We start from the raw sequence: 23658 nt of genomic DNA, 5'->3' as shown, positions 1-23658 counted from the left end.
CACTTAATATTTCTCAGGGTTCATTGCCAGGAGTTCGCGCGGAATCAAGGTACGCGCATCAAATATTAATTTCCAACTCTCGAATCACGTAAAACAAAGTTTATATTTTCAGCCTGTGTTCCATGAAAAAATATTATAACTGTATATTTTAATATATTACCATATCTATATATCGTATATTCCAGCCTCAAGTCGGTTTTTAAAAGTAGACTTTTACTGGCAATGCTTCCATTTCTCCATAAAAATGTAAAGAAAATATCTTGACGTCACATAACAGAAAGAATAGAATAGAAAAGATTTATTTTCAAAATTGGATACAAGGTATCACATATTGAAGTCTAAACTTAACTTCTACTCTAACTTAAATCTAATTATAACTACTACCGCTTTCAAAGCGCATGTGTAGAAGAAGCGGCGGAACAAACTACACTGCAGCATTTTCATCGGACGTCAATTTACAAATATAAATCTCTTAAATCTAAATCGTGGACGAATGCACATTGTCTACATTAAAAAACATGAATGAATGTAGAACTAATTATGTCAATACGAATATTTCGTCATATAGAATAAAAATAAAATAAAATATGTACATACTGTACGAATTATGTCAAGATCATGTCAAAATACACAAGCAACACGATATTAATTTTACAACGTTTTCTATGTCCCATATATTTTACGTCATTTAGCAGATAAAATCTTTCAAATGATTTATGTTTTTTGGTTTCTTTTACACTAGATATAGAACCAGGCCGCAAAAGATCTTGGCTTTCTGATCTCCATCAATGGTTCCCAATCAGTATCCTTGTTACGAGCAGGAACGTCGAGTGTAAATGCCCTTGTTGACCGCCAACGCCAACCTTTATAAGAAGACGGATAAGAAAAAGAACACTGCATATGGATACTATATAAGAAGATAACTATGTACTTTACATGATACCCGTGCAAAGAAGAGACCTATATTACACTACGCTACATTCCAAAAAGGAAAAGTTAATGCCTCCCGAAACAGACATTTTTTTTCTTCTGACATAAAGAATAATGAAAACTGTCGACCAAAGCGTGTTCGTACTGATATTGAATCTGTGGCACGCATGTATGACCAACACAAGTTGACATACGGATTTCGTTTATTTCATTGAAATCGAACCGACTTTTAATATCGCCAGAGTTCAAATTAAATTGGAAATGTTGAAACGAAGCAATTTCGTGACAACGTATCAACACCTTCTGACTATCAACCTTAGGTATTTCTTTCATCGATTTATTACCTTAATTCAATTTTGAAGGTTAAAACCCGTAGCTATTACTTACTGTCATTACCGCTTTCCGTATTCAAATAGGCAGCCAGTTCTTCTGAAACAAATGACACTAAACAACTTTAAAGGCACATTTTTCCTATTTATGTAGTCTACATCAGGCGTGACAGTTTTCAGATTTTATAGTTTAACAAGAAAAAAATATTCTTCATCTTCCTAAAACATTTATAAAGTTTCTACTCCAGAATGTACACCTCTATGTGAATGTAATATTTAAAGACTATTAATAAAAGCTCAAACACCAATAATGTTACCATTTTTAGAAATACTACTTTAAAGAGGTATTTTTTCATCATCCACACACCCCAATTCGACGAAACACATTAAATACTTGGAAAATTTAATAAAATTAACTTTCCCGACGCTATCTGAATTCGAGTTTAGGAGGTGAAGAGTTTGTAATTTATGTAGATTGTTAGCTCCCGACTGAGGTACTCCAAATGGAAAATAATTTTCTTTAATATCTCTAAAGGAAATGGAGTGTCCTTGGGAAGGATCGATATTTCACATTTATAGAATAAATTCAATTAACTTAAGGGCGAGGATTGTAACAATATCAATTTCAATATAGATTTAGATAGTCATTTTTGACTTTTTAACCGACTTCATTAGAGATGCCGGATAGTGGATATTGGGCCATAAATTATATCAAGAAGGTGCATCATTAATATTTAAAGTCTTTTGGTTTGACATACATACATACATATAATCACGTCTATATCCGTTATCTTACCTATCCCGGGGTACACAGAGCTAAAAGTCTTGAAAAGACTGATAGGCCACGTTCAGCTATTTTAGCTATTTGGCTTTAAGATAGAATTGGGATTCAAATAGTGACAGGTTGCTAGCCCATCGCCTAAAAGAAGATTCCCAAGTTTATAAGCCTACCCCTTAGTCGCCTTTTACGACATCCATGGGAGAGAGATGGAGTGGTCCTATTATTTTTTCTACTGGTGCCGGGAACCACACGAAATTTTGGTTTGACAATAATATCTAAACAAAAACACACAACCTAATGATTTTTCCCCTTTCTGTGTATACTGAGTTAGTAGTTGTGACTGCAAAGCCTTATCAATTGTATGGCATAATGATAGACGTAGGTTCAAGTTGCTATAGTTCATCGTATAAAAAAATCCAAATTAATAGGTCAATATTAAAAGTCTCTAGGTCAGATGTTTTCATTTTGAATGTGCCTTCTATAATAGATAAATGTAACTGTCTGTAAACTTACAATTAAATAAAAATTTATGTGTGAGAACTCTCTCAATTTACCAACTTTAGGGTTTAGTTGATTTATAAAGAGGCTTCTCAGAACAACTAAATTAACAGGTACAACTTAGTTACAAAGCTGAAAATAGTTTTAATGAAACTAAAAGTATTTTCTAGCTTAAAATTAAAATAAGGCAGCACTGTATAAAACCAATACTGAGAAATACTAATTGTTTATCTAAAATAAATACATTTATACTAATATTATAAAAAAGTACAAATTGTAAATTTGTTTGGGCTTATCTTCGGAAACACAGAAATGACCATTAAAATTCTAGCACTGTTAAAAATTAATATTGCTGCTGGTGTTGGGCTATGTATGGGACACGAGTCAAGCCACCTGTTATATAATTGGAACAAAGAAAAATTTCCAGAAATAAAAACCATGGAATTCCCTAAATCAAACATAATTTTGACGAGAATAAAAAGCCAATTTCCTTAATGTACGAGTGCAAAAATAGCCTCTATGTTATTTCTGTCTCGTTACATAATCGTTTGTAGTTATCACGTAGCAATTCATCAAGTCGTCCATCCATCATTGTCGCGTCACCAGCGCTGGCCTTGCGGCCGATAAGGACAATCGACGCCAGCTAAGATGAATTGATCGAAAGTAGATTACGTCATTAAAAAATTATCGATCATTTTAGTTTTCTCTGGGAGTAGTAAGCCTTCTTGCAAGATCTAATGGCAGAAGTGAGCTTCGCTGGTCGAATAGTTAAGGTATCCGACTGAAAAAAACGAAATAGTATAAATGTGCACCGTTTTTTAAATCCTATCACATACCTCGATTATTGAATAATTGAATAATATTCTTTTTTTAATTGTTTTTGTTAGTGTTAAATGCTAACCGATGCTTTTAACGAAGAAGAATAATGCCATGAGGTAACCTGCTTCACAGATATAAATAAACTTATGAATATTCTCTTGCAGTTTGCAGTTGTGGAGGTTAGTGTCACTATGTGTAAAAACCTGACTTATCCACTTTGGATCATGGCCACTGGTAGACTCCAAAGCACAAAAATATTACTGTACTCTACCTACAACAATAGTCAAACCACACGTCACATAACTGAGATGGCGATTTTTTCTTTCGTCTCGTCTATATTAATATTACGCCCTTTTTCATATACATTCCGAATATATATATTATATATGAGTGTAATGCCACAAAAGAGATTAGGGTCAATACACCACAATTAATACAACCACTGCGAGATTTCTAGTTAGCATTTGTGGGTTGTACAACTTTACATTCACTGTGTATGGGTCTTGTTCAAAACTCAAAGCGACGTACTTGGTCGCTTCGCTAACGAAACCTGCGCGACCATGTGACTTTTTTCGGTAGATAATAGCTAATGAATACAGTTAATAAAAGAAACCTATTAGCCGTAATGTTTTCAGGTGAACAATTCAAAACTTAAACTTTTAATTATATAACTGATTTTATTTAAATATATGCTGATTTTTTTATTCATGCTTATGAAAAGAATTTTGAAATATCTTCATGAGAAACTTAATTGTTAACATTCATGCTCTAGACCCAACAGTATGGACAGTGTGTTGATAAATCCTTTATATATTTAGACTTTTGGTTTCTAAAACTGGTAGAAAATGTTATTAACGTTAAGTTTACTCACTGTATTGCTTTGAGACTTGATAAAATTTAAAATTAATAATTCACTACACTCGCTAGCTTCAGCAATTGAATATTCATGGTAGACTTACTCGAACGCGAATTCAGAATTTAATCCACTTTATTCAGGCGCTGAAAACCACAACTTACAATAATGACTTGTCTTAAAACCACAACAGACTTATGTGACGTAGCGTCCAATGTACCCTGTTCGTTAAAAATCACAAATCTCTTTAGAACAAAAGTAAAACAATCATCGGTCGTTCGGAGTGAGGAGGCCTAGTACATACGTATCTTGTTCAAATTAAGGACGTCCTAGCAAAAGGTCAGGTCAAGAGTACCCAAAACCGCCGAGCTTGCTTAATGAGAGTTATGAATGTGGACGAAACGAAAGAAGCCTTGAAAGTGGTATCTGCCTACCCTCTGGGCGTGATTGATGTATATTATATGTAAAAAAAAATTACGCCTCTGGATGATTTGCAGAGGCTACCAACATCTTTTCGCTTACCACGATCATTGCATACTCATACGTCTTTTAATTCATGCACATTCCTCCATCACATCCTTCATGCCTCCTCTTACATTCTTCATAGCAGGCTTTTAGCAGACCGCTTTCCGCTCCCACCTGGACATGATGGGGTCAGAAACACCATTGCCATCGCATCGTACAAACATACATATAATCACGTCTATATCCCTTGCGGGGTAGACAGAGCCAACAGTCTCGTAAAGACTGATAGGCCACGTTCACCTATTTGGCTTTAAGATAGAATTGAGATTAAAATAGTGACAGGATGCTAGCCTATCGCCTAAAAAAGAATCCCAAGTATGTAAGCCTATCCCTTAGTCGCCTTTTACGACATCCATGGGGAAGAGATGGAGTGGTCCCATTCTTTTTTGTATTGGTGCCGGCAACCACACGGCACGCCATCATATCGGTAGTTTTTAAATTGTATCCATGCGATTCCCACGAGATGCAGGGAAAGAAATGTATCCATAAGGCTGTTACATGGATAATACATATATGCAATCATCTATTTATCGTTTAATTTTTCCGGGTTTACAGAGCCAACAATCTTGTAAAGACTGTAAGGTCATTTTCAGCTGTACGTCTTAATAATGAAATTGAGATTCAAATATATACGCAGTTCCCTTGAATGACTTACAATCTACATGGGACATTATGTTTCTTCGTCGCTACTAAACCAGCACAGGAATTTGCATTAGATGAATGTGCTCATATTCCTTTAATCGCCTATTACGATATTCATGGAAAAGAAATCTATCTATATAAGTATCTATTGTGAAATATAGTATCGTTGAGTTAGTATCTCGTCACACAAGTCTCGAACTTACTTCGAGGCTAACTCAATCTGTGTAATTTGTCAAAAAAAAAAAAAAAAAAAAAAAAAAAAAAAAAAAAAAAAAAAAAAAAAAAAAAAAAAAATGGATCTCATTTTTAAGTGCCGAAAACCACACGGCACTATATGGATAATCGTTAACGGTAAAGTGGATATGGAATTATGGATATACAACACCAGTCAGGGTTATCTCCAACTTCAATATATATTTCAGGGTTTATGTCATATACAGCAGGGAGATAAGACCAAATGTGTCAATATATAAGGGATCGGGTCCCATATAATCCCTTCCTAATTTATTAGCGAACTCACCGTAGTATAGATTTAGGCCGGATAAATAGAGGAATACACGTTCACTTTGGCATATGAGCAGCTGCTTGTGATATCGTAATATTATATTATCATATTACAGAATGTAAACTTATTAATATAAATAGCTACTGCCTTGCAAGCAAGTTAGTAACTTGCAATATATAACCTTTAGGTATATAAACATTCTAAGCGCATACATTCACCGTTTTTAGTTATTGTCATATCAACATTAGATATTACTTCTTTATCCTTTACGGGGTAAACAGAGCCAATTTTCCGAAAATGCTGAAGGCCACGTTCATCTGTTGGGCCCAATGATGGATTTTTTTGGACGGCCTCTGTGGCGTTGCGGTAGTGCGCTTGTCTGTGACACCGGAGGTCCCGGGTTTGAATCCCGGTCAGGTTATAATGAGAAAAGAACTTTTCTGATTGGCCTAGGTCTTGGATATTTATCTATATAAGTAGGTATTTATTATAAAATATAGTATCGTTGAGTTAGTATCTCGTAACACAAGTCTCGAACTTACTTAGAGGCTAACTCTATCTGTGTAATTTGTCCCGCATATATGTATTTATTTATTATTATTTTTATTCTATTTTGTATGTTACTCGTATTCTTTACCAACAAAAGAATGCATAAACCTCGTGATTTGGGAGTAAAGGTATTACTCCAAGACGGTAGGTTTCCAAACGTTCAGACTAGTCTATATATTACGTAGGTTTACGAATTTGAGAAAGACAATTCTGTTATGAAAATAGATCCAATCCAAATCACATTGAAATTTCAAGTATCCAAGCGTTAAAACTTACACTTGAGTGATTCCAATATACATTACAATATCAATAAGATTATCCAATAACAGAACGAGGCACACCTTGCTCTGTGGTTTTCATCAAATTGGTATAGCTCCTCTACTATTATCCTGTATTTCCTATCCATTTTCCGCTCAAATTAATAGTAAACAACAAAGTAATTATTGTAATCAAATAGAGCTTTGTGGAAATTATTCAATTCCAAATTGCCTCCGGCACGTGTAATGACGTCAGAGATTATCAGACACGGTTTGGTAAAGGTAAGGCTATGAAAGGCACCTTTACGTGCAGATTGTAAACTACAATCAAAGGAAAGTATTATAAACTTTGGATTCTTCATCATGTCGTAAAAGGCGACTAAGGGATAGGCTTACAAACTTGGGATTCTATTTTAGGCGATGGGCTAACAACCTGTCACTAGTTGAATCTCAATTCTATCGTTAAGCCAAATAGCTGAATGTGGCCATTCAGTCTTTTCAAGACTTTTGGCTCTGTCTACCCCGCAAGGGATATAGATGTGACCATATGTATGTATGTATTCTTCATCATGTTGATAGGCGAAACTCTTGCTCCTGCTTAGGGAGGACAGGAATAAGAAAAGCGCGATGAAAACGACGATGATGATAACTAGAATCCATCGGCATGTGGTTGTCGCCAAATCAGGATCTTTCCAAATCCTCGGCAACATTGAGGAATAATAAAAAAAAATTTGCAACTGTTATATTAGAATCCCTAAGATTATGTGTGCGATGTAAGACGATAATACTTCGTTCCTAAAAGCTATAATTTCAACGACATTATGGCGTTAACTATTTCGATTTATATGAAAAATTTACTTCTTATTAATAAACAACTTGATTTTGAAACTTAATCCATGAAATCAGTATGATCCAGCTCTTAAGGTATGGAATTCACTTAAATAAGTCAAGTTTACGACTCTACTAGATAAAGTTTTGGATCGCGGTGTCTAGTTAAGAATTTGTCGAGATCTCTCTCTTTGTAATTAAGAACAAGGTGCTCAAGTTATGTTCGGGTTGAGGGAGTTTCGGTTTCGCACCCACTTGTCATTTATTTATTTTTTTATTAATTTTATTTGTTTAATCTTTTGGTTTATTATGTCACATATATTTTAAGTCTTCATTTGGCTTTCTAGTTTGTTTGCAATTGGATATAATTCAAACTTGTTGGCCATTGTTTTAGCCTTATCAAAATAAAGTATAATTAAATATTTGCTGCATTTAGAACTACAGAGCTAGGGGCTGGCTTTGGAAAATACGGGCTTTCGTTGGTGGCGGAGTGAGGAGGAGGATAAAGTGTTATTTTTTATTTATTTATCAATTCATACACCAAAAACCATATGCCCCCAGATAAACACATTAAATAATATTTTATGTACTATATAAACGTGAAGAGTTTGTTTGAACGCGCTAATCTCAGGAACTACTGGTTTGAATTGAAAAATTATTTTTGTGTTAAATAGACCATTTATCGAGGAAGGCTTTAGGCTATATAACCTCACGCTGCAACTATTAGGAGCGAAGAAATAATAGAAAATGTGAAAAAAAAACGGAGGAAATTATTCATCCTTGAGGGCTTCAATGATGCCCAAAATAACTATTCCACGCGGACGAAGTCGCGGGCACAGCTTGTAGTACATAATGCTTATGTTCCAAAGAGCAGGGCCCAAAAGTAATTAAAATCAGCCCTGATATTTTTTCTTTTCTATTGCCAGAAATTGGTTCTTGTGTGACCCCTGATAAAGTGAAACCAAGATAAATGTCAGGTTAATAATGATGTACGGGTGCGACCAGAAGTTTTGATACGAATGCAAAGTGAAATGATCCTGTCCGGTGGTGTTTGGATTTCGTAAAGCGGGAATGAGGAAACTTTGATAAAGTAGTTTTATATTTTATTCTATATTGGCAACACTCGATATTTATACATATTCTCTGTCATATTAATTCAATTTTTTGTTCATTAAATGACAGACGACGTCTTACATAGGGAACTGATATTTGCCATGTATTTGTCTTTGAGTGTTGAGGAGCATTAAAAGAGTGAACAGCAATAAATGTCCCGAAATTCACACGAACGGGCATGAAGATATCTATTTGATTTTATTTTTTTGGAATTAACTAACGAATAAAATTTACCCCCTTTTAAGGCTGAAGATGCAAATGTCTATTCAATTGTATTGCTATAGTTGCTCATAGCTTTGTTACAAAACTTTTAAGCGACTAAGCAGCCTTAGCTCTCTGCACTTGTGTTAAACAATGTCGTAACAAAGGAAACATGGTTAACTCTAGCCGAGTTAAAAACAAATAAACAAGATGCCCACATCATTGGTTCAGCTCAAACTCTATTTAGCAAGCCCACTGTAACTTCAACTTATAATAGTTTTATTAGAATAATTATAGTCCTTATTCCGTAAGCTTTATAGTTGAAATATTTATTTTTATACTTCAATATGTCTTTGAAACCCATGACCTTATTTTTTTAAGGATTTTTATTCAGACAAATCCCTCACGTGGTAGACTTAACAAAATTCCTGAAAATAATCTAAGGTCCCTTTTACCTGTAATTTTAAGTATGGAATTGAATTCTTATAGAGTCATATTGCTAACCCATCACTTAAAATAAAAATTTCAAGTATGCAACCCACCAGCCAGTTTTGTCATAGAGTTAAAAAAATGAAAACGTTTTAAAATCATAATTCGCCTAACTGTTAGTTACAAGTTGAAGATTGTTTTACGCCAAGCATGTATTGTGGAAAGTTTTAATTAGCCGCCAAAATACAGCAACAGTTAGCGTTACGTAAAGTTACGATAACGTCAACAGTCGAATGTTGCACAAGTATGAATAACGAGTTGATAACGATAGAGAAATGCAAACATGTACGCGTGTTTTATGTGAGGCTTAAGTTAAGAGTAATCTGACCTAAAACTTTGTCAAAATTGGTTGTAAAGTATCTAAGCTCAATTGTCACATAAAAGTATATTGTTATAAAAAAGGTTTAATTCAATTATTATTGTAATTAAAGGGCAAGTTTAATAGAGTCCTAAAATAAAATAATATCTTTATAAATTCTTTCCGTGGTACAATTTAAACCTTGTAAAGTCATTGAAAGCCATTTTGGGAACCTCATATTCCGGAACTTATTAGAGAGTGCAATAAGGATTACGCAAATACATATACCTACTCGTAATATAGACATTTCTACTAATACGAGTAGGGTACTCATGGTACTACGAAATTTTGAACTATTAATCCGTTGATATCACTTTTGTCTGACTTTCGAGTAACTGCAATAAAGTACATAACTAGTAGTATACATATTTCTTTTCATCTAGTAACATAGATAATTTTTTTAAGAAAGATCTTGTATGTTTGTGAAATTCGGTTTTTGGCATGGCAACGATTTATCACATACAACGCTATAGCTTAAAACCTGCACCTCAATTTGCCGCCTGTTTCAGAAACAGTTAACTAAAACTCCATTGCGACATGTTTTCAAAAGAAAAAGAAGAAATACTGAATTAGAGACTAAATCACGCAAAACACAATTTTTTTTTAAAGTTCAAATATTATTTGTATTTGGGAATAAAATGAATAAAAGGATGACGTAATTTATGATTAATATTAATTCAAATAATATTAATTAAATCTACTTTTCATTAACAAATATTTTTCTTTTAATTAATTTGCTGATATACATTATACATACTTAATATAAAATTACCTATATCACTTGACTTCGAATTATCTCTTCGTGTTAATTATTTTTAGCCTATTTTGTTATTACACTTTGTATCGAAATCCATCATACACCGAAACTATTTAAAACGATCATTGTTCACAACAGATTGAAGGGTATGCGTTCTGGCCTGAACTATTGTATATTTTAATATTTCTGATTATTTTATCGTAACTCTATGACAATACAAGGAATGCTTTCAGCTATTTGTTTAATGCGCTGCTCCTGAATTACTTCGCTGACGTAATACAAAGCTGTGGTTAGAAGTTAGAAGCGTCAAATATTTACATTTCTATTTTGTGTGGAATTTATTATGCTCTCTGTGCATAATTTTAGGAACTCGGTGGCTTTACTGCTGTGTCTATGCAAATGTACTGAATAACTGAAATGATCGATGGGCGCTTTTCTGGATTCGGTGTCATAATAAAAATGAAAATATAATAAGCATAACGAACTAATAGAAATAGATTTATTTTCTAAAAAGGATTCAGGTTTAATGTGTAGTTAGCTCTACTACATACCGCTTCCAAAACGCACGTACAGAAGAACTACAGAATAGCTGAAAAAAGACGCTTAGATGACAGGATAACCCTATCCTAATAAAAAATTAACCTAAACCTGTTTTACACCACAGATATCATGATTTCATCAGTATCACAAATTTATCTGCTATCAGAGATCAATATTATCGAGCACATGTGATAAACAGATAAATATTACTGATGTTTCGTGCCTCTGATCTTAATGTCTGGTTTCAAAACAACTGATTGCAATGCCGCAGTTGGGTCACATTTTTTTCACAAGATATGAAGTGCCAGTATTATTGACCAATCCTTTGAATCTTTTCGAGACTGTCTACCCCGCAAGGAATAAAGGTGTGAATATTTGAGTATACGTTTTAATGACTGATCCAACCGACCGCTCTATGATCATATCGCATTCACTAGGTCATAGAAACTGGTATAGAATATCAAAAAGACCCACTTATTTCCATACATACATATAGTATATCCCTTGCGGGGTCAATCTGTCACTACTTGAATCTCAATTCTATCATAAAGCCAAACAGCTGAACGTGGCCTTTCAGTTTTTCAATGTTGGCTCTGTTTACCCCGCAAGAGATATGGACATGACTATATGTATGTATTGTATTGTATCTCTCAGTAACACCCCTAGACCATTTAAGGATCCTACAACCAAATCCAGAGAACGAGAATCCAGACCTAGCGGTTTGAGTCAGTCAATCAGCATCTTCCTTCATAAATAGCTTAAAACTGTTACAATACAGAAAGTTATTAGAAAAACATTTGCTAAGGCAATAAGAAAAGTCGTGCTTCAAAATATACATAATTCATTTCATCAACAAAGGGATGAAAAGGCCCTGATATCTCGGCATCCGGAAATGATTTCCTATTAGATTTTCTCGGCCGAACGCCTCGGAGGCCCTTCGTGCAATTTATTCTCTTTTTATCGCGGAATGGTATTGGGAATAAGGAAATGCATGCGGCCTCGAATGCATTGATCTGGAGCCGCATGAGGTGAACTATGAAGGTTTCTTGTGTAAATTTGACAAACTTAACGTAAGTATATTTTATCTCGAACGTAGAGAACTTCGACCGACCTACTTTGCAACGTGTGATTATTTGAATCTCAATTCCATTATTAAGCCGTATTTTCGAGACTATTGATTCTGTCTATCCCACAAGGGATATTGACGTGGCTCGCAGGCAATCGGCCGCGTCAAGCCACAAATGCGGTTAATTCTTGTACCGCGGTAATTTAGAAAAATCTTTCATTAATGCACCCTAGACCATCCTCAGACGCAATATAATACTTAAGGAATCTCATGTATTGTGTGTATTTCTAATAACTAGCAAGAACCCATGAGTGCAGTACACAATATGCAGTCCAAGTATGTAGCTATGCATGAAGCCGATGAAATTTAAGAAAGCTTCGTTTTTGAAGAAGAAGGTAATAATAGATAGATAGATAATGCATTTATTTTAAATGCTACACACACCAAATACAATGTATAAAAACAACATTATTTAGTTATATATAGATTTACTATTTCGTAGGACAGAAAAGATCGGGGTCTTTTACACAATTTTTTATTAATTTTACAAAAGTCTCCTCTTTGCTATCGTTATAATAAGTTTTTGGATAACTAACTTCAACATTTTATAAGAACAAATTTCAAACTTAACAACATCGTCCTCCTCCGGCCATGACTGATCCACATAACCTTGTAACTTTGTACTAAGATTAATGTATATTAATCTTCTTAAAAAATACTACATTTTGATTCAAAATTAATCCTATCTAGACCTAGAAAACCATAAGTCAAATGTTGAGTTTCGTTCCATCTCAACTCCATCATAAAGCCTGAACGGCTGGACGTGGCCTTTCAGTCTTTTCAAAACTGGTGGCTCTGTCAATCCCGCGAGGGATATGGACGTGACTATGTATATATGAGTTTCGTTAGCCATTTTTGTCGACACACACAAATGTCACGCCTTTTATATTTTACGGGTTAGACGGAGCTAATTCTGTTCAAGACTTAAAAAAACACGTTTACTATTATACCTATGGTTTATTGAGAAAGTAGACTCACCTGAATTTGAACGTTAAATTTATAACATTAAAACTCAATGTTATATTGAAAGACTTTTAATATTTATAAGAAAGTATGCTTGAAAGTAACGCAAGTATTCACTCATGTAACAAATATATTAAAAGTAAAGATTGTTTGTTAATTGAAACTTGGGCTTCTAAAACCTTTAAAATACTGGATTGACGACCGTTTTCCTATTATTGCTTGAGTAACTTCTTTACCTTTCAGCATTCCATATGCCCTAAAACCCCTACACAAAAGTAATTTTACGGTCCGTTGACAGCGAAACGTTCGGAAATTGCGTCTTTTTATGTTTTTTTTTCTCTACGAAGGGCCAGGAAAGAGGATATGCATCTGTTCACCTCGAGTTTAGTCACGGTCTCATGGCCGAATTAATTGTAATGTGCAAATGATAAAAAAATTGTATTGTAGGTGAGAACTCGATGATTCATGTATTCTAGCGTTTGCCAGGTATCGATTCTTTAGTTTTTTTTTCATCCTTGAACCCTTAATCAAATCGTAGACGTTCTGGTGTTAGGTTAGGTAATGAATGTAAACCAATTGCCTATTATGAAGAGTGGTGAAGAGCGCGTGCCGTGTGGTTCCTGGCACCAATACAAAAAAGAATAGGACCACTCTATCTTTTTCCCATGGATGTCGTAAAAGGCGACTAAGGGATTGGCTTACAAGCTTGGTATTCTCTTTTAGGCGATGGGCTAGCAACCTGTCACTATTTGAAATCACAATTCTATCATTGAGCCAAATAGCTGAACGTGGTCATTCAGTCTTTTCAAGACTGTTGGCTCTGTCTGCCCCGCAAGGGATATAGACGTGACCATATGTATGTATGTATATATGTGAAGAGCGTCGGTGGTCGAATCGGTAAGGTACCCTGTTAAAATGCGCGACACGCATATAGGCCACAGGTTCAAATCCCACCTCAGCCATGTAACAATGACTATTTTCGAAGGGTACATTAGTTTGACAACTAACCGATGCTCTCACGGTGAAGGAAAACATCCTGAGGAACCTGCACTTGCAGACTTGACCATAATCGATCCAACACGGATTAGGTTTCCCCTGCAAAGGTTGCGGAGGTCAGATCGCTTCGTGTAAAAACCTGACTCACTCAATTAAGGTTCCATGGTCAAACGCATATCCCAGGCACCTCTCAAGAGTGTTGAGTATGCTAACCGGACTAAAGCCAGGAGGAAGAAGAGTCGTGAAAATGTGTTTTTTTTTTTATTGTAAAAACCTGTCGGAAGCACAAAAACATCTTTCTTAACGTATAATACTGTAATTCAAGCGTGTACTTCCAAATATAAGAAAAATATAGACCTAAGTACATATTTTTCAGAAACATACAGCGTTTTCCTACTAAATATTATATGAAGGCGCGAATAACGTGTTGCTACGTACCCTTAATCTTATGTTTGGGAATATCAAAGGTGAAATAAAGGCCAGTGCACAAAGAACTTGCAAATATAAATATAATGTTTTATTTACACTCCAGTTATAAATAAGAGAAGGTCCTGAATGTCAACGCGCTTGTATCAAACTGCTGATTGAGAAGATATTGTTTCTTATCAACGAAATAAAAGTAAGTCAAAAGATTTTAACGATTTCTTTAAAACAAACTCTATTAGGTCTTATATTCATATGCCGTTACCGATTCTGATGAGAATATAATGAATGCAGGAAAAATAATTTTGGGTGCCGTGGGATCCACGACTCTTAAAAATTACCACTCCATGACGTGACTTATCTATGGATGTCGTAAAAGATGATTAAGGGAATGACTAATAAGCTTGGAATATTTTGTAGGCATTTTGTAGGTATTAGGCCATACAGCTCAACGTGGCCTTTCAGTCTTTTTAAGACTGTTTACACCGCAAGGGATATTGACGTGACTGTGTTTATGTATGTAATTTTTGGCCGCCCTATTAAAATGAACCCCGGACACCTGAGATATTCTACGCTCCAGGAAACCAAACACGAGATCACATGTATAAAGCCTATATGACGTCATATTAGCACAAATAAAACAAAGCAATTTCACTTAACCTTTCAGAAGCCAGACAAAGGCTCGACGGCTCCAAACAAATGATCGACATGGAACTCAGCCTGTTTGTTGAATTACGTTGGCTTGTAACGTAACTCCTAAACAAATATATCTTGGCGTATTGGGTGATGTTAAATCGACAAGAGAGCCTCAATGTGGCGCGCGTATCGTGCAATTTCTATTTATATTTGTGTTAACTTCTTTTTTTTGTTATCTTCTTTTGTTTTGTGTCTTTTTTTTCTTATCTTTCTTTTGGTTTACCAAAAGGGATGGAACAGGTTTTATTGTGACAGGAAAATGAATACCCAATATCTTATTTTGTAAGAAAGCATTAGGCAACCAGTAAGTTCACCTTCAAAGACAAGTAAAATGATTTGAAGAATAATTTTTTTTTTCCTTTCTAGAATATAATAAAACAGAAACAGTCTTCTAAATCGGGGTAAATAAATTCTTTTTATAAATACTAACGTTTATTTTATCTTGGAGGTTTCGAATCATTTTCAAATGATCCGTGGTCACCGAGCGTCCATGGAGCATACGTTATGTGCGCATTTAAGACCTGTATAATTTACAACTAGTATTTTACGTTACTTTCGCATTGCATACAATGCGAAAGCTTAAAATTAGTAAGTAAATTATTTGATCAATTTATTGATGGAGGCAGGAACATACTTATTTCCATATGGCAAACAAAACCCGAAAAACTTATAGTTTAGATTTGTTTAGAGCTTTTGCCTGCATCTTTGCCCAGGATTCCTCTTACCGCGACAGGAACAAACGTTTGCATTTTTAATTTAAAGTATGTACATATGTATTATTATCGGATACCCACTAAACCCAATCCACACTAATGACAATAAACGAAAAACGTTCCATTTTTCCATGAAAATACATTAGCTTTCAATCAATAAATAACCCAGAGCCCCTATAATTTTTCGATAAACACGTGGAGGTAGTGCTTCTACACATTCTTTATTTTCATACTTCCGGAAACAAAAGCAGTGATAGTAAAGAAATTTACTTCTCAAATCTGACTCTTATGTTTTTTCGCCATAACTTGGCCAATTTTGAAAAGATTGTTCTTAGATTTGAAATAATGTACTCTGAATGGCCACTATATTCTAAAGATATTTAAAAACATTTTCAGCTGATAATAGAATAAAAAAAATGTCTGTCCGTCTGTCCCACTGTCGAAGTAAAAAGTGCGGGTGGTTTATTTATCATCAAAACAAGTTATTATAATTAGACAAATGATGTGTCGTTAGAAGCCTCTTGATCGTTCGCTGGTTATGTGCTGCAGGATGTCACATAAAATTGACTACAGCGCCCTCTAAAGGACTTATATCAAGTAGAATTTAGTCAAATTGCACCCGATTATTTCTTTGTACCCTAAATGTTTTGTCCTCACTTCCGAAGGCCACAATTTTCGACCGTCACTGTGGCACAATCCATCACACGGTCTTACAATGGAAAATCAATAATTTACCACTCCACTTTGATTTATATTACCTACGCCTTTTATATAATTATAGCTTTTATGTTACTGCATTACGAGGAATTTATTTATTTGGATCGTATAATGTTCTACGTTTTCCTATATGTTAAATATAAACCTTTCAGTCGTTAGTTGAAATGCATATAGTTTCTAGTTTGTTTTCGTTCACCGGAAGCATAGGTTATCAATCAAACCAATGTATGTAACTCAGAAATAAGTCATAGGTTCTTGGCTGCAGTAGAATTCTAACCTATGTTCTCTTGGTTCAGACACACTTTGAAGTGGGTTACCTTAACAACTTAACCGAGCCGTACGTCGGTGGTCAAATCGGAAAGGTGCCCGGTTGAAATTACTGATGCTGCCCGGTTGAAATTACTGATGCGCATAACGTCACAGGTTCGAATCCCACGGTCATGTAGCAATGACTATTTTCAAAGTTATGTACATACGTTTGAATACTTACCGATGGTGACGGTGAGGGAATATATCGTGAGGAAACCTACACATTCAGGCAACTGGATGTGTAACCATGATCGATCCAATACAGGTTAGGTTTACCTGCAAAGATTGCGGAGGTCATATGGAAGTTGCTCCGTTTAAAATCCTGAATCACCCAATCCAGGATCCATAGTCAAAGGCTCGGGCTCCTCTCAGAGTGATGAAGATGCAAACGGGACTAAAGCCAGGACGAAGGAGACCTTAACAACTCAACTATCTTACTAACATTCTCGTAATTTGTTCGATGATCGATAATCCCCTGTCCATCTTTTTATCAAATAAGCTTTTTACATAGATATAAAAAGGATGTTTATTGAGAACTTTCAATTGATATAACCCAAAACCAGCTAACCTAAAAAAGCAATATTCCATTTATCCCGGCAAACAATTTTCCGAGAAAATGGCGCGTATTGTTCAGAAATTCTGACGAAAATTGGGATTGATTCGGCCTCCCGAATATAATGAAACGTATTCCCAAAAGATATACCTTTCGGTTTTACATTATTTACATTTATATGATAAAATATTAATGGGAATGGATTTTGATATGAATACATAATAACATAGGTGGTTTTGATATGGCATGTTTTATCTAAGAACGCTGCCTAGCTTTACCCTATTTCATTGGGTTCGGTTCTACTAGTCTCTCTTCGCCAAATACTTATTTTCTGGGTATTTCTGTTCTTAGTATGGTCCTTCTTAAGGTCATTGTTGATAAAAAAAATTGAACATTTACTCTCGCTCAATACGTAAGCATGAAAGTTAATCGATATAATCCATTGTTTGATTGATGACGTGTAAAAAAACGCAAATGCTTATGAATTCATCGAAGTTACTGCATTGCATGTTATAACAAAACATTATGCTGATAAACTTAATCATATGTGAAAATCCTTTAGACGATGGGCTAGCAACCTGTCATTATGTCATGACGTAGCCTTTCAGCCTTTTGGCTCTGTCTTTCTCGTATGGGATAAAGACCTGTTAGTATGTACATTATGTATGAATATATGTGCAAATAATAATATGTACGTATGCGTACATACACATTTTCGTGTTTTACTGTAATGTGGGTTGTTAGATACAGATGCTTCACGCTCTCCCTAACATAAGTCATTGTTAACATTGACTGGTCCTGAATCACCAATTCACCATGCTCCACATACCTGAAACAATATGTTTGGGTGGGGTTTTGTTAGTAAGAAAACAGCGAATGTTATACAAGTGCGGGCAAGGCAAGTATTTATAATAGTTTTTGCTTTTTATTGTATGTATTCTCAGTTTCCCAGAATTTCTTATCTTTTGTTATCAGACGTTTGAGTCTTAAGAAATTATATATAGCCAATATTTTTAAGAAATATAGAAATCTCTTATATAAATATTTCAGTCATCCGTAAACAATTCTAAGACTTTATTAGACTACTATTTTGATGGTAAGTTAGTTTAAGTTAAGTTACTTTATAAATTTTAACAACACTTAAATCTTAGGAATATCATACGTACCTTTTATTGGAAATGTTTCGACTCACCAACTCACGACTCTTTTATTAACATCATGCTTTATAAACTTCACTTTCATATATGCAAGATCAGGATATCTTACGCCAGATGATACAAGATGATAATTCAGATGATAATAACAAATACATAAAAGACATAGAAATAGAATAAAGCAAAGAAAAAAAGATCGCGTTTGTTCTGGTTTAAAATCTTCTCCGCGTCCGTTTATGACTGTGACCAAGTTCTAACAAAAGTTAAACTAGGCGTATGTAGTGTTATGCTTATTGGATATTCTTGGCGGTCGGGGTATTTCTGCTCCGTGTTTGTTTTTGAGCTCCGTTGACATTTTATGCTTTCACTGAACCCTGGAATAATAGGTTATAAATAGAACCCTAACATAACTATAGTTAATGCAATAAATAATGCTGCTGATTTGCATACAATTTTCACTTTTCAACAACAACGACAATTCGCGTTTTAATTATAGAAAATAAACGTGTCATTTGGCTCTCTCAACCCGTGATTGATGAAGACGTGACAATGCATATCTGTATGGTATCTACAGAATGGCTATAAGATTTTATATATTCGAAGAAACTTCTTCAGCACCATTTCTCACCTCTCAAGAACAAGATACAAAACATTTTTCGAAGGTCCAATTTTTTCCAAGCCAATAATAACATAAGACTTTTTGAAATAACAGCGAACCCCACTTAAGGTGCCTTTAAATCAATAGATCCGAGGCCCAAAGCAATCCATCATTTTACGAACCTTTTATAAATATTTTACGGCGAATGAAGAAAAATGACAACGCCAGTGTAGAGTGTAAAACATTGTTAAGACGATAAAACTTAATCTCAATAAAAAAGCAATTTATCTCAGAAGTGCCTAAAGTATTTGTAACATTTTTTTATATCTAATAAAAGTAACATGAAACTAACATTTTAAATTTTATCATCTATATATAATTTAATATTTACCTCATTGTCAATATTACAAAATTTCTGTTAATTAACTTACAAACTACTAAACCAATTTTGATAAAATCTGGCACTGGGATAGTATAGAGATATACTTGACTATCATTAGTGACGAGAGTTTGTTACTTTTCTTATTAAAAAAAACGGGAGCGAAGCTTCAGGTAATAATAAAAGAAAGATAACTTTCATTGTACGATGCAATGTTTTGGTGATAAAGAGTTTTGATTGTCTTTAACATTAACTTTCGGCAAATTATATTTATAGATTTTTAAAAGCGACAGGTTGTCAAGCCATTTCATTGTACTTTTACAAACGCGAAAAATAAAGGTTGCAATTTTATTAAGTCTTTTTTTTAACATCTCTCTCTCATCTCTGCGTGTTACTTCGGTTGCGCCCTCCACAAAAGTGTTTCGGAGCCCGGGGTCCGCCTTCCGACTTTTCTCTCTCCACTTGGCCCGGTTTTCAGAGTCCTCGGATTTCAGTCCATTGGCTCGCATATCATCTGACACGTACTTTTTTTAACCGATTTCTGGTTAATATATTCATTGCCTCATGTTTAAGTTAAAAGAAAAGAAACGTTTAAAAAACGCGTAAGAGGACTAAGCATTATAAAAGCACATTACAAAAACTAAATGTTTGTTTCCTCAACGTAATATTTGTGTAATCTTTGAAAATACGAAATAACGAAATACACTTTTCTTACCAAGAAATGTAATATATCATATAATAGAAAACGCTTACTCCACCAATTTTAAACACATATGTAATACAAAATGTAATGGAAAATAACGTAATTACGTGGTATTATTTATTTCTAAAGAGAGGTATCTAAAAGAAACTCAATGTAAATTGGTTTCTATTTATTTGAATCGTAGCTCGTAGCTCGTCTACGGAGCTACGACGCCTCTCACAAAACATTTTTAAATCGTAGTCGATGCTGCTAAGGCTACGCAATTCATTTAATTTTCTTTGTAACTACACACACACAGTAAGATTGATTTTATTACTTTTTATATGATATCTAATACATTTAATTTTATGGTGCTTCTCTGAATCACTAGCTATGGTTTTATTCTATGTTTGTTTTCTAAATTCTTAATTACTCTAATCAATGTGGTTCCCGGCATTTTAGAAAATATCCATGATAAAAATGTGGAGTGGCCATACACTCCATATCTTTTCTAGGGATGTCGTAAAAGGCAACTCAGGGAAAGTCTTATAAACTTCGGACACTTTCTGTGGACGATGGCCCAGCAACCTGTCACTATTTGAATATCAATGCCAACACTTAGCCATAAGCTGAACGTGGCCTTTCAGTCTTATCAAGACTGTTGGCTCTGTCTACTCCGCCTGGGATATAGACGTGACTTTGACTATATGTATATATTTAATCAAATCAAAAATATTAATATAGATACTTATAGTCCGGTAGTCTATTTTACAGTAAGCAATTTCAAGTATGTATGTACATGTAATGGAAATAAAAGTCACAATTTGATTGCTTGTTTCGTTTCATTACATTTCGTTTGTATTAAAGAACTTATCCGGAAAATGAGCGTGCAATTCTTTTAGTGCAACATAAATGAAAGTAAACAATCACGATGTATTCCTTCGTAGCGCTACAAGGAGTGCTACGAATCCGTAGCGGCTAAGAAACGCACGTCTAATGACAACTAGTTACGTCCTTAAACTTGTCAAGTATATCAGAACGGTACAGTGGGCAAGTGCAGGCCCAGTCCCCGTGACCTACATCTGGCGACCCTCGCGCGAGAAGCTGCTAATTTCCACCATCGGGGCTGCCGACGTCACGGCGCGGGCGGGGGGCGGGGGGGAGCTCGACTCCTCGCTGGCTGCCTGCTCAGCCACCAGTCCACCGCCCCACTCCGAAGAGCTCACACGCGCCAGTCGCGACTCAACGCGCGGATCATCGACACGCCAACAAATAATTAATTTGAATTTTTTTTATGTGTAACTTTTAGTGAGGAAGCGGTGAAAATTTTTTTTTTAAATTATAATCTGTGATAGCTAGTCGGGCGAAGGCTCGGGTGGGGCGCGTTCCGCTGACACAGTGGCTCAGTCAGCGGCCGGTAGTCGAGTGGTAAGCACCATCGATTTTCTCCATACGACTATACGAGAGGTACGTAACAATCACGTGCTAGTATTTTCAACGCGGCTATTTCCACGCGCCGAGTATTTTCAGGCGATCTGCTTAGCGTTCAAGGCCGCCCATGTTTGCGTTCGCATTTGTATTATAGTACATCTACGGTCTGATTGTTTAGAACGTATATTATACATTATTTATGATATCTCGAGGGTGGCAAGGAAAACGAATAAATCGCGAATGTGCGATCTTTGAGGCGTGAGTTGAATAAGTAATCCTGTAATGCTTTATAGAGGCCGGTTTAGATAAAGGCATTTTCGCTTTTTACTTTTTAATTAACTTATTTATTTTTATTGCGGAAAATTTATAGCTTAATAAAAGATGTAAATTAAGCTTAACAAAACGAGATAACAGGTCGGCAATTTAAACTTTCTCAAATAAAATAAATAAAGCATAAATCCAAGCCATCAAAGTGTCACTGAAATATTTTATAGCCGGAGGTTATAAACTAAATAAATAATATTAAAAGTCAGAAGTTGAATACAAAGAAAATTAATATAAATTATTAATTTATGTCACCCGCACAGCAGGTAATTCATTTTTGTACCTAATAAGCTTTCGCCCGCTGAAATGTAGATTGAGTTTGATCGGTGATCTTTCCCAAAAAACAAAATTTCATAAAAACAGTGCAGCGATCTAAATTAAGTTCATAACATTACGCGTAGCATACATTTCTTACAATTTAAAACTTTGTAAAACTAAAAACTTTGATAGGTACTTTAAACCAATGAATAATTTTATTAGTCCGTCATTTTAAAAAAAGCGTTCCTAGTGTTTTCCAATTAATTTTAAAAACCATTTAGCTACAGCATGACTTTCGAGCTATGACTACTGGCTTGGCCCACCTCGTTAGGGATAGACGGTAAAAAATCCACTAGCAAACCATGGAGTTAATCCACCTATATAAGTGCAATTACAAACATACACATAATCGCGTCTTTATTCTTTACAAGGTAGACACAGCCAAAAATCTAAAAACGACTGAAAGGTCAAGTTCAGCTGTATGGCTTTATGATGAAATTGTGAATGACATAGTGGTCGCTAGCTCATTGTATAGAAGAAGAATCCCATTAAGTTTATAAAGTGCAATGAAGCTGTGAATAAATAAAATAAACAACGATTGGCCAGGTGTGCGATGATCTAGTATGATATCGGTGATCATGACCTACAGATAGAGATCTAAATCCGTCTGATGGACGTCCTGGCAGACGTTCAGACAGGGTTTCATTCACGCGAACTATACCTGTGTTTGTTTTGTATCGTAAATTATATCGAACAAGCTTGGAACACAAAAGTTTAACTTATATATTTATTTATTTAAACTTCATTGCACAAAATACAAATGTATAGCACAATCGGCGGACTTAATGCTAGAAGCATTATCTACCAGTCAACCATTGGGTCTTACAGAGAACTTAATGTGGCGTTAAACTAAATAAATATATACCTATATAAGTATACCTATACATATACCACATCACATATAACCAAATCTTTATACCTTATGAGGTAGGTATATAGCGCCAACAGTCTCGAAGATATTAAAAACGTTCAGCTATATGGGTTAAAATTCAGATAGGAAATCGAATGAACAGTTACGAGTACAGTAAAATCAAAAAGCTAACAAATATATTTATATGTAGTATAAACAAAAGTTACAAAAAAAATCTTATATGTAACTTTAATGTATAACATAAAAGCTTGGAACGAAAATATGCATCCAAATATACAAAGAACCTTGATCATATCGAGCTCTGGTATAAGGTCAATTCAAGAGAGAGAACCCTAAATCGTTGAGCTTGATTCAAGAGAGACTGCGAAACAAGGGAAAGAATTATGCAGAGGCGAAAAAAGGCGTATCATGTGTATGTGTATGATAATATT

General features: G+C 34.8%; 2 protein-coding genes across 7 annotated transcripts in view; one reads left to right on the top strand and one right to left on the bottom strand.

Moving 5' to 3' along the window:
* Nucleotides 1–23658, bottom strand: part of LOC106134523 (ATP-binding cassette sub-family F member 3) — a 434240-nt gene that overhangs the window by 360846 nt on the left and 49736 nt on the right. The gene's annotated exons all lie outside the window — the stretch shown is intronic.
* LOC106134840 (protein Tob1) overlaps nt 21491–23658 on the top strand; it is a 40488-nt gene continuing 38320 nt past the window's right edge. For 3 of the 6 annotated variants that reach the window (XM_060954968.1, XM_060954966.1, XM_060954967.1), the window contains exon 1: nt 21491–21711. The gene's annotated coding sequence lies outside the window, so the exon portion shown is untranslated. Of the gene's footprint in view, nt 21751–23658 lie in introns of all 6 variants that reach the window. The other 3 variants (XM_060954962.1, XM_060954963.1, XM_060954964.1) reach the window with 1 other exon arrangement.

The sequence above is a fragment of the Amyelois transitella genome, chromosome 5, assembly GCF_032362555.1.
Source record: "Amyelois transitella isolate CPQ chromosome 5, ilAmyTran1.1, whole genome shotgun sequence".
Taxonomy (NCBI): domain Eukaryota; kingdom Metazoa; phylum Arthropoda; class Insecta; order Lepidoptera; family Pyralidae; genus Amyelois; species Amyelois transitella.
Note: the sequence above shows the minus strand (reverse complement) of the source record. Positions and strands in the feature narration are given on the sequence as shown.